Source organism: Aegilops tauschii, chromosome 6, assembly GCF_002575655.3.
Source record: "Aegilops tauschii subsp. strangulata cultivar AL8/78 chromosome 6, Aet v6.0, whole genome shotgun sequence".
NCBI classification, from domain to species: Eukaryota; Viridiplantae; Streptophyta; class Magnoliopsida; order Poales; family Poaceae; genus Aegilops; species Aegilops tauschii.
The window spans coordinates 193,591,256-193,603,461 of NC_053040.3; the positions used below are offsets into that span (position 1 = coordinate 193,591,256).

A 12,206-nucleotide genomic window follows, 5' to 3' on the forward strand; every position below is an offset into this window, starting at 1 on the left:
GGGTCATATCCTTTTGTTGTTGGTTTTTTCCAACAACTCCGTTATAACCTTCTTGGAAGGATGCTTTCCAAGCTCATTTGTGGCAGAAGTTGTCATTTTCTTCTCCGTTATCTTATTCCGACGATCTATCTTCTATTCGTTCGTCCCGGAGGCATTGTGATGTTGCTCTCTTCGACCAATCATCTTGTTTTGTCAAGATCATGTAATTTTTCCTTTCTTATCCGTTTAGCCAGAGTGACGTGTTTTCATTCGAGTTCACTCGTTTTATCAAGTTTTAACTCCCTTCTCAACCGGAGTGCTGTCTGAAATCTTTCTTACCCCTTGTGCCATTCTTTCATTAGTTCCGGAGGCAATGTGTTGTTTAGTTCATCGAGTATCCTCTCATCTTGTCAAGATCATGTTAAATTCCTTCCATTTACAGTCTGAGTGCTGCCCAAATTATATCATTCTTATCCCTTCCCTATCTTGTTTTAACCGGAGTGGTTTTAAATATCTATCGTGTCAATTAACTCCAAAGTTCTCATGGTGTTCCTTGTTTTCCGTTTACTACGAAGTGCTCTCAATTCGCTTATCTTCGTTGTGTCTTTTCTTTCGATTTGTTCAACCCCGCAAGGTTCTTTGGTTTCATTCAATTGTCAGAGAAGCAATTTGTTTTACCTCTTCCTCTTCCGCTTTTCTCCGGTGCCATCCTAGATCTCGGGACGAGATCCTCTCGTAGTGGTGGAGTGTTGTAACGCCCCGAGACCGACGCTTCAGAAGACTTCCATATTTTTGTGATCTCCGCGTGTTTCTTTTGGCGCTTGCTCTTTTATTTTTGCATTGCATCATGTCATTAATTTTTAAAAACTCAACTAAATAAATTGCATGGATCTTCGATCTATTTAAATCGAGGGAATTCACATGGTGATTTCTCTTTATAACATATCCTCCTAATATTAGGGAGCTATATTTAAAATATTCCATTAACTTTGGAACCACCATAACACACTTGCAATTTAATTCTCATGCCTTTTGCTTCATGTTTGTTCTCCAAACTTTCTCCATATTTATTTCTCCATTTTTTGAGGCTCCTCCTAAAGTCTCAACATTTCTGGACACTCCTAAATCCTAGACTCCATTCAAACTCCTTTCGCGCAAGTTAAATAATTTTGGGTTTAACTTCGCCTATTTTGCTGGAACCACTTTTGTTGGGTTGGAAACATTCCATAAAGCCTTACAAAAATATCCCACCATTGTATTCTTCTCCATGGCCTCTTCTCTTGATTCTTTTTGGTCTCTCTCTATTTTTCTGTTAGGAGAATATCAAGAGAGAGGGGAGCAGTGCATAGCCGAAGCCCGCTTAAGGCCACCTGCGGCCTGACCTAGCCAGCCCAAGAGGCCTGCCCGGTCTCCTCTTATCCACCCTCTCGCTCGACCCCCCTCTCCCTCGTTCCCCTGCTAGCGCCGCCACTCACACGCTCGCATCGAGCCAGGGAGAGGAGCTCCCTGCGCCCGATCCCCTCGTCGCCTCCACCGTGAGACCCCCACACCCGACCACCTCCTCGCCGCCGCTTGCTCCGGCGACCAGCACCAACGAGCACCGCCGCCTTGCGCCGCCCCTCTCCCTTGTGTCCTCGCCGTGGTCCTGCACGCTGCCCGGTGCCCCGCCGCCGAAAATCGCGAGGCCACAGCCTCCTCCTCGTCCAGCGACGCCGCCCGATGCGCGAGCTCCGCCACCCCTGCTTCCGTCGAGCCGTGTGACTCCACCACCTTCTCCAGCCGCTCCCGCCTGCAGCACCCTCAACCCGCGACCGTCCTCGACCTCGCCTCGTGCACGACATCGACCACCAGACCTCTGCTCAAGGCCTCCAACGCCGGGAACGGGTTCCCCTCGCCCGGACCCGCCGCCTCCCGGCCTCCTTCCTCTCCTCTGGACGCGACCCCTTCCTTGCTTGACTCCATCATCGGCGGCCGCCAAGGGCGCCATTGCTGCTGCCCGATGCCTTGTCCAACGAGTTATCACGTCCCTGGTCCTCTTCTTGCCTCTGTTTGCTTGGGGACCCGCTTGCATAGCTGTTGCTGCTCATCCTGTTGCCCCGAGCTGTCCACTTCAAACACACCAAGCCGGCTATGCCACCGTTGTCTCCTGCCATGGCCATGACCGAGACCCCAGCGTTGTTGTTGTTGTTGTTGCCTGTGTGTACCTCCGCTCCTGAAGTTTTGGGACGCCAAGACTTGTTGCTGAGCCCGTGACCGCCTCGAATTGCTTCTGCTTGCTGGACCGACAAGTACACTAGAGGCCGTGTTGACCACAAGTACCCCTTCGGATATGCTGAGGTCGACTACGCTCGGCGATGCGACAAGTACCTCTACCCACGACCCCGGACATCTACGAAAACGTGTACCACTACCGTCGCCGTGTACCACTACGCCCAAGTTCCACTACAAGATGTACCACTACCGTCGTCGAAGACCGTCAAGTGTACAACTTCCGTCGCCGTGGATCCGACAAGATCCGTGTACAACTACTACCCCTACGACACGTGAACAACTACTTCCACTTCTAACGCGTTCCGCCCCGAATGCACGCTTCGAAGGTATAACCGCCGAGAACGACGTCCGTGGAACGAAAGCATGTGTTGTTTGAGTTGCTTGCGTTTGCACCGTGCCCGACTTGTTCGTCGCACGCTGTCACTCGTTTCCTTGCCATGCCGCCGTACCGTGGGAACCCGGTAACCGGGAGCACCCCACCATTCTCTTGCATGTTTCACACATCCGCACAATTCTCCTTGCGCCGGTATCTCCGTGAGCTACCGGAACCGATATGTTGCCGTGGCACCATTTTCGGATTCGTTGCCGTGGCACCCCTTCCTTCCGCCATGGTGACCAAATGCTTCATAACATGCTCTTGTACACGTTTTATAAAATTGCTTAAAACTTGCATTGTCATCCGCATCATGATAACAACATTTAAATGTCTACAATTGATGTTTGCATTAAAATTGCTAAATGACATGAGGATTTATCGGAATTGTTGTTTGTTGTTCCGGCCTCATTTAAATTGCCTAAAATAGGTAGTTTCCTCATGCTTCACCTCTTGCCATGGTTAACAACATTTAACATTGTTGGGTTCATAAACGAGAGAGAACTAAATAATTGATGTGGTGTTTCGTCAATATGCAACTCGTTGCATATTGAGCTCCACTTAACTTGTAGTTTCGTTTGTGCACTTTGCCATGCCATGCATATTTTAAACCGGGCATGCATCATATTTGTTTGTGCATCATGCTATGTGTATGTGGTGGTTTGTTTACTTTGTTGTTTGTCTCTTTCCGGGTTGCTTCTCTCGTTAGCTTCGGTTTCGTTCCGGAGTTGTGAGGATTCGTTCGACTACATCCGTTTGTCTTCTTCATGAACTCGTTCTTCTTCCTTGCGGGATCTCAGGCAAGATGACCATACCCTCGAAATCACTTCTATCTTTGCTTGCTAGTTGTTCGCTCTATTGCTATGCTGCGCTACCTACCACTTGCTATATCAAGCCTCCCAAATTGACATGAACCTCTAACCTTTGTCACCCTTCCTAGCGAACCGTTGTTTGGCTATGTTACCGCTTTTGCTCAGCCCCTCTTATAGCGTTGTTAGTTGCAGGTGAAGTTGAAGATTGCTCCATATTGGATTATGTTTATGTTGGGATATCACAATATCTCTTATCTTTATTAATGCATCTATATACTTGGTAAAGGGTGGAAGGCTCGGCCTTATGCCTGGTGTTTTGTTCCACTCTTGCCGCCCTAGTTTCCGTCATACCGGTGTTATGTTCCTTGATTTTGCGTTCCTTACGCGGTTGGGTGATTTATGGGACCCCCTTGACAGTTCACTTTGAATAAAACTCCTCCAGCAAGGCCCAACCTTGATTTTACTATTTGCTACCACCTATCCCCTTTTCCCTTGGGTTCTGCAGACTCAAGGGTCATCTTTATTTTAGACCCCCCGGGCCAGTGCTCCTTCGAGTGTTGGTCCGAACCGAGCAGCCTGCGGGGCCACCTTGGGGAAACTCGAGGTCTGGTTTTACTCGTAGCTTGACTTATCCGGTGTGCCATGAGAACGAGATATGTGCAGCTCCTATCGGGATTTGTCGGCACATCCAGGCGGCTTTGCTGGTCTTGTTTTACCATTGTCGAAATGTCTTGTAAACCGGGATTCCGAGACTGATCGGGTCTTCCTGGGAGAAGGTTTATCCTTCGTTGACCGTGAGAGCTTATAATGGGCTAAGTTGGGACACCCCTGCAGGGTATTATCTTTCGAAAGCCGTGCCCGCGGTTATGAGGCAGATGGGAATTTGTTAATATCCGGTTGTAGAGAACTTGACACTTGACCCTAATTAAAACGCATCAACCGCGTGTATAGCCGTGATGATCTCTTCTCGGCGGAGTCCGGGAAGTGAACACGGTTTCTGGGTTATGTTTGACGTAAGTAGGAGTTCAGGATCACTTCTTGATCATTGATAGTTCACGACCGTTCCGTTGCTTCTCTTCTCGCTCTCCTTTGCGTATGTTAGCCACCATATATGCTTAGTCGCTGCTGCAACCTCACCACCTTACCCTTGCCTACCCTTAAGCTTAATTAGTCTTGATCTCGCGGGTGTGAGATTGCTGAGTCCTCGTGACTCACAGATACTTTCAAAACAGTTGCAGGTGCCAGGGATGCCAGTGCAGGTGACGCAACTAAGCTCAAGTGGGAGCTGGATGAAGATCTTGTTCGTTGAGTTGTTTCTTTTCATATTGATCAGTAGTGGTGCCCAGTTGGGACGATCAGGGACCTAACAGTTGGGTTGTCTTCTTTTATTTTGGTTTCGTAGTCGGACCTATGTGTGTATCTTGAATGATGTATGATTTTATTATGTATTGTGTGAAGTGGCGATTGTAAGCCAACTCTTTATCCCATTCTTGTTCATTACATGGGATTCTGTGAAGATGACACTTCTTGCGACAAAACCACAATGCGGTTATGCCTCTAAGTCGTGCCTCGACACGTGGGAGATATAGCCGCATCGTGGGCGTTACATACATGAAATGATTATAAAAGATGAACACGACCTGACAACAAGGACACACATGAACTGACAACAAGAACATACCGGTCATTAACAGATTATAAATGATTATAAATGGTGACAACACATCATAGCAGCTTGCGATGACAGCAGACTAGAACAATACAACTCGAAATTCTTTTAACATATGTACTAGAACTGCTAGAAAATCAGAATTCGTCCCCTAAGTAAACTAGTGATGTTGAATTCCATTTTTCCAGTTCCCTCTTAGACATGTACACAAACAAAAGAGTAGAGGTATTTAAAGTTCTGAACCGGACCTCTGTTGAAGCTTCGCGTGGGGTAGACAGGGGCGTCGTTGACACGCGAGATTGTGCGGGTGGTGTTGAACGGGAACTGGAACGCGCTGGAGAAAATTTTAAAAAGTCTCTACTGTTTTTGCTATAACAACTAGTCATCTTTTGCCAACAATGTATATTACACTGTTAAGATAAGATTTTTGAACTGAACTAAATTAATAAATTGTACTGAACACCTAAAGAGCGTGTTCTTTTCACATATCTCCAACTACTCAATTAGCAGAACACATGTATGCATTTTAATAGCAGAAGAAAAGTGGGAGAGATTGATGTGAGAGTGTCGTTGACGCACGCAGAGGACTACCATCAGCGCTCAACTTGGACGGCTGCCAGCAACCGTTGTGGACGGGCCGGTGGTGCTGCGGTCCAACCAGAGGAGGTTGGTGGCTGTGCGACACATTGCCTGGACCACACATAAGAATTGAATTGAACGGATTTTAGATATTGAACTGAACCGAAAGAAAAACTTGACATCAGACATACATTTCTACATCAGGATTGATATAGTGTCAACATGAACTTACCTGAAGTTCAGAGATCAAGTGTAAGACATCATATGCACTTAAGAATCACAAAAGGCTTGCAAACTCTGAGCTTGTACTCTCACTAATAATCAATAGGACTCTCATGTTTCTTGAGCACAGATCAACGGAAAACACCCAAAAACAAAATCCCTACTGTTTGCAAATGTTCCATAGAATATCTTATCATGAATGGACTGGTGAACTTATAGAGGATTTGTTTCCAGCGACCTTCCCGGTGGTTCAGGTTTTTTTATTTCTTGAGCCCTAATTTTTTAGCTTGCCCGACATCTAAACATGAACTACACGATACACACTTTTTTCCATCTTGCACATTGTATCCTGAACATAAATGAAATGAGAGAGGGGAGAGAGAATTTACAAGGAACACACCCTAACAAATGAATGGTACACACACACACACACACAGAGAGAGAGAGAGAGAGAGAAGGGTGAGGGATCGGGAGCTCAGGGGTTAGCTTCCTGAACGACCAGCGGCAGAGCACACAGGTGGACTATTCAAGTCCATTGATACATACAAAATATTAATGTGAAATGATTTATAACAATTTCAAAGACAACATAAGCTAGCTGTAGAAGATACATGATTCAGAGTTTTTATTCTAGCCTACTAAGCATTAACTGATGCTCTCTAAAAAAGTTTAATGAACAATATCATTCAAAATAAACACAAAGTTTGTTTAGGTTTTGGAACTTGAGAATTTTAGTTTTAGATAATAGGTTCAGAAACTAGTTACCTTGAGATGAAGAGTCGTTAGCTTCCTTGTTTTCAACATGATATTTGAAATACATCATATTTTTGCTACTTTAATTGCAGCCCCAATTCCAATAAGTGGTCTGTAAAAGTAATTGACTAATATCATGATAACAAAAACAACCTGTCCAGCCAGCACCCATGATAACTACATGTAGCAAGTAGCATAATGGAAAAAAGCCTAGTATCAGCTATAGCAAGTAGAAAGTGTGAGCATTCAGATTTCTATATAGTACGCCATCGCCATTCCAGAGAGCAGTAAGCATCCACAGAATTGAGACTTGTAGAATTCAAACTAATAAAAGATTCTGAATCCATTAGTGATCATGCATCACCTTGGATTGTTGTGTGTGCTCAACTTGGACGGCTACGCAGAGCTTGGTGAAGATGGTGGCTTCAATTCTACTTGGACTGATGTCCGTGCTCCACTTGGACGACTGCGAGTAACCATGGTGGACGAGCTCGTGGCCGAGGGCCATGGAGGATCTGGTCAGGGGAGGTGGGGATGGTTGCCTCGGCCGACGCCAGGTGCTAACTACAATAGTAATATGGATTAGTTATTAGTGGTGAAAACACTAGAACTGAATCATGAAAATTTGTAACATGAATTTTGCTAATGAATATCTACTGATAAACTACTGCAGCTCTTGTTGTCGAACAGTACTCAGTTTGGACAGGCAGCTAAGCCTCCAATGGCGCATGTATCAATTTATCTAGTTGACAATAGGTACCAAATGTGTAAAACTAGAGAAAAATACAGTGCAGCCGTTGCCAATTTTTCTGTCTCTCACTTTGAGAGTCCACCGAAGCTGTATTATCAGCGTGCCACTTTTTGCTCCATGTAGCAAAGTGTGAGAAGAAAAGTAAACAAATGAATCGTTACCCAGCCACAGTGTTTTCTATTTGGAATCCATTGAACTGAAAAAAGCCTACAATGTTTACTGAAAAACCCTACTAGGCGAACTGAAAAAAGCATACAAGCAGAGATGGGGAAAAAGCAGACATCGGCGGCTCGATATGAGAAAGGTAGACGAGCATACAATCTCATGTTTTTGACAGTTTTAATTTTGGCTGAACTTTTTGGTTTCCTGACTTCGAACTTATGTTTTTCTTTGTAGGGGCTTGCTCCAGCCCAGGAAACGGGAACTTCATTGAACAAAATTTGAATAAAGAAGGATCCAACCTGAAGTGTGAACTACTCTGAACTTTTATTGAGATTTTTCTTGAACTGAAGCATGCTGCATGGCACGACGAGGTCGAAGGATTGGGAGAAACTTCGATGAAGGCCGGTCCCAGTGCAAATGCGAGGTAGTTGGGTCAGGCGGGGCGGCGGCCGAAGAAACCTGTATGACGCCGACAAGCAAGGAAGATGTTGTGCGGCGGCGTGAGGTGAGACGCCGGCTGCGTGCAGAGGATCCCGTGGAAGCGCTGCGTAGAGCGTGGTCTGGCGGCACACTGGAGGGAGGACCATGGCGGGGCGGCACGCTCGAGGGAGGGGATGCCGGGCGGCGCACTGGAGGGAGGGGCTGCGGGGTTGCGCGCTGGGGGGAGGGAGGGGCTGCGGGGCTGCGCGCTGGGGGGAGGGGGTGGCGGGGCTGCGCGCTGGAGGAAGGAGAAAGGCGGGGTAAGTTGGGGTCGCCGCGGCATGGGTCTGGTCCGGCGGCATCGGGGTGCATCAGGCGGGGGAAGTAGGAGGCTGGCAGCGCGGCGGCGGGGGAGGGAGGAGGCGAATCGCCGGCGGGGAGGGATGGGGCGGCGCGCGGCGGGGGAGGGAGAAGAATAAGTAATTCTTCATCCCGATCCATCTACAGAGCCAGGATTCGGTCGCTCGGCCGTGTGGATGCAATTCCTTTTTTTTCACGCCCGCATAACGTAAGATTACCTCACAACTTTTGGCACACGGGTAGCTCCTGGCCATTAAAAAAAAATCCTTGCTTTGGTCGTGGGATTAGCAGGTTGCCCAGCCAGGTCCCCTGGTTAGGCAAGGCAACTGCGAGCGGTTGGAGCTCCGATGGTGATTAGCGGCGGTGGGCGGCGAGTGTGGTGGTCTGCGCAGAATCGGCGTCCCGGCCTGGTAAGTGCGCGTGTGGCCTCGGCGTCTCTGCGGGTTCGTCAGTGCCGGGTGACGCGGCGGGTGGGGGTTGACACGGTGCTGCATCGACCGCCATTGATTCTTGATTTCCGACGGCCGCGGCGGCGCTGCTCCAGTACGCGCGGCGTCATGGTGAGCTCTCCGCTTGGCTCCTCCCATCCCGGATTATAGACCAGATTATTCTTTCCCATCCATTGTGTTCTTGTTTAGATTGGGACGGAAAAAAGGTAGTTAAGCTTCCATCTCCCCGTGAATCTGTATAGGTACAGCTTAGGATATCTTAGTTTTGGAGAAAAAAGATTCAAGGAGGTACCCGACCGGTTCAAAGAGATTCGAATCCAAGCAATAATAATGAGAAGTATTCCGCATCCCGTTGCTCATATCTCTTCCCGTTGCTGGGTACTCCCCTCGTTGTTGGTGAGAAGTTGTACCTAGGGTTCTTAAATTAGGGCATTCGGGAGCTTAATCCATGGGTAAAACGAAATAGGTGGCCACCAGCTGGTACATGGGATCCATTTCCATTGAGCCACTAAAAGATGAATTGTTACTTGCAGGAATTTGAAGAGGTTGAGGCAACAAAGAGAACAGAGGAATAAGGTAGTCAGCTTTTCTCTTCCTTTTCATCTCTTGATGCGGTGTCCTTTTCTTCCCATCACGATGGTGGGTAACCAGGTCTGCGCTGCTGGAGTTCTTCAGTATAGCCCCATCTCCATCAACATACAAGAGTATGTGTCGATTTGTTTTGATTGATATCATATAGAAGCTTCTACAGACGAATGAATATGGTACAGTTGTTGCATTCATTATTTTGTGCAGCTACCTACTGTTTAAATCCTCCATTGACTTGGTTGAAACACTACAGTTCACATCTAGAAACAGTTTAAATTCTGCACAAATTATTGGGAATTCCATGTTCTGAACAGGACTTTTAAACTGAACAGAGAAGTCATCACGTACTGATTCTACTCATCAAACAGTACCTCTTGATGCATGATTTCAAGTGGGAAGTGAGATATGCAAGTTCCTTACAACGACAGTTTACTACTGCATCGTACTAGAGATATGGTAGTACAGATGTTTTCACCATGTTCCAGTCCTATAGGCTTGTGAACTTGAAGATCAACAGCTTACAATATGGTGTATTCCTTTCAAAAACTTTTTTTGCATACAATTTTCGGGATGGCCTAACACAAGTACTTAAACAAACACATATGAGATTGCCACCACATGCCGATGCACAAGCCAATCGCTCTGCATTTGGTGCATTCCATCTCACCATGAACATGAAGTTCGGTTTACATCTCAGTCAGGATCAGAGGAAGAATAAAGCTACTTCTGTTTGTGGCATTAGCAGATGGACATTGGTTTTTCACTTGACAAGGAAAAGACAACATACAACATGTTATTTTTTGTGAGAACCACTGAGCTACAATTTTCCCAATTGTTACTAAATAGTTTCAAAATGTTATAGAAATGCTAGTTAGTATACTGTTCTTCTAGTTAGTCTTTCTGATGTTTTTGTTTTTTTCCTTGTTCATATGTTTCAGTTTAAGCTCAACACTAGAGTTGTTATAAGTATATGGTCCTTTCAACAGTGGTTTGCTAGCTGGGACACATTTGGCTATTTGAAATATACTTCTTTCTGTTTGGCATTTGCTTCTAATTTTCTATGTGCTCCTTTTGGTTATGTAGATATCTTTTAGCATACTTCTCCCTTCATTTACTCATTTTGCTATACACCTTTTTTGCGTTACTTCTAAGAAATTTCTTAATTATATCCGAAGTCGGCTGTTTTTCTCACAATCTTAACTGGAATAATCCTACAGAAAATATAAGAAAATTAGCTTTCTAGTAGCAGCAACACTCTTGTACTAACTATTAAAGCTGTTTTTTTCTTTAGAAAATGGTACACTTATCTGCTGGAAATAAGAATGTAATATGTATCTGTGGCATTGCTTTATTTTTGCTTGATCTACATGTATACCATGAGGTGCCAGATCAAGCATTTTGACACACAGTTAAGGATTTAAGGCCGAAAAGGCAGACTTATTTATAAGGCCAGGAGTAGGCATTTGCTTAGCGTGCCACATTGCCACAATATTTCTAGTGTTAGTTTTCTAACAATTTGTGTATGAAGGCAACCTACTATTCTCTCTTCATCTGACTACATGGGTAACATTATTTTGATTATTCAGTTGGTTGGATGCTTAATTTATTCAGGGATAGAGAGGACTCCCTCCTATCCATAATAATTGTCGCTGATTTAGTACAAAGTTGTACTAAATCAACAGAAATTAATATGGATTGGGGGGGATAGCAAAATTCAGGTTTTGATGAGAAGAAAAGTGAACCTAAAGGCTCTAAGTACTATTAGTAGGACACCAGGTTGCTTCAAGCCCTTGGATAAGAATGTTTCAGTCGCTGGAGAGAATGTTGAACAGATGACATGGATGGAAGATCTCTGGCCACCTGCAAATAGCTGTTTGAAGATCAAGATCGGGAGTATTGAGTTTTGTAATAGTGATTTCTGAATTTTTCTGGATGCTTGTTACTGAGTGCTAAGTGGCAGACAACATTGTTATTCCATGGTTACCAAAAAAATGCCTTCTGTACAGAATAATTAGTGGACCATGTTTCTTACGATAACCAAAGATGCCTCGTACAGAAAAGTGTTAGGGCATGTACAATGGTTCTATCCTAAGAGTGCCACGTAGGATGAATGATGAGGTGGAGGAGAGAGAAATCATAAGAAAAGGCTTGTCTTCTCTTATTTAAGAGAAGACAAGAGATGGTCTTTTAGCACAATTTGTCTCACCATGTTTTTAGGAACAACTAATTATTGAAGATAAGACTAAGAGATGACCCATTGTAGATATGTTTTTTTGTCATCTCTAATTTACATGTAAAACTTAAGATACGACTATCTTATCAATCATTGTATATGCCCTTAGTGGTTCATGTTACTTGCGTCAATTACCACATTTCAATTTTGGTAGAGCCCTGGTGTACTCAGTCCAATACAGTAGTATATATAGGGATAATAATTGATCTAACGTAAAATACCTACCATACATGGACACAACCTTATCGGAAACAAAAAATCAGGAATCTCGCTTTAAATTTCCAGCTAAGTCATTTGTTTTCTAAAGGGCGTTTTTTACGCAGCAGATTTGTTCCTCTCATGCAGGACACAACTAACTCCCATGCTCGTTGTAAGGTTACCTTGACTTCCGTGCATGCACAACACATCGTAAAATTACCCTGCCAGTTTACCATCGATTTGGTGGGGTTTTGGTTCCTTGTCCACGCAGTAATTTTACCTCAAGCATTGTGTTCCGTACAGTTGGTAGTTGTGGTCGTGAGGGCATAGATTGGACTGGGGTGAGGAATAAGAATTCCTCACCCTGGGTGACGAATAGCGCGACCC

General features: G+C 45.2%; 2 long non-coding RNA genes and 1 other non-coding gene across 3 annotated transcripts; 1 reads left to right on the forward strand and 2 right to left on the reverse strand.

The window, feature by feature from the left end:
- Positions 1 to 5,113: 5,113 nt before the first annotated feature.
- On the reverse strand, positions 5,114 to 8,546 carry LOC109780450 (uncharacterized). Its single transcript, XR_012187562.1, has 4 exons — positions 7,871 to 8,546; positions 7,023 to 7,222; positions 6,671 to 6,770; positions 5,114 to 5,794 (listed from the first exon to the last, which is right to left on the reverse strand). It is a non-coding gene; the product is annotated as an uncharacterized lncRNA (long non-coding RNA).
- LOC120967672 (small nucleolar RNA snoR101) lies at positions 5,880 to 5,942 on the reverse strand. Its single transcript, XR_005761398.1, has one exon. It is a non-coding gene; the product is annotated as a small nucleolar RNA snoR101 (small nucleolar RNA).
- A 21-nt stretch (positions 8,547 to 8,567) lies between the features above and the next one.
- LOC120966362 (uncharacterized) lies at positions 8,568 to 11,581 on the forward strand. The gene is made up of 2 exons (XR_005759878.3): positions 8,568 to 8,911; positions 9,334 to 11,581. It is a non-coding gene; the product is annotated as an uncharacterized lncRNA (long non-coding RNA).
- The last annotated feature ends 625 nt before the right edge of the window (positions 11,582 to 12,206 follow it).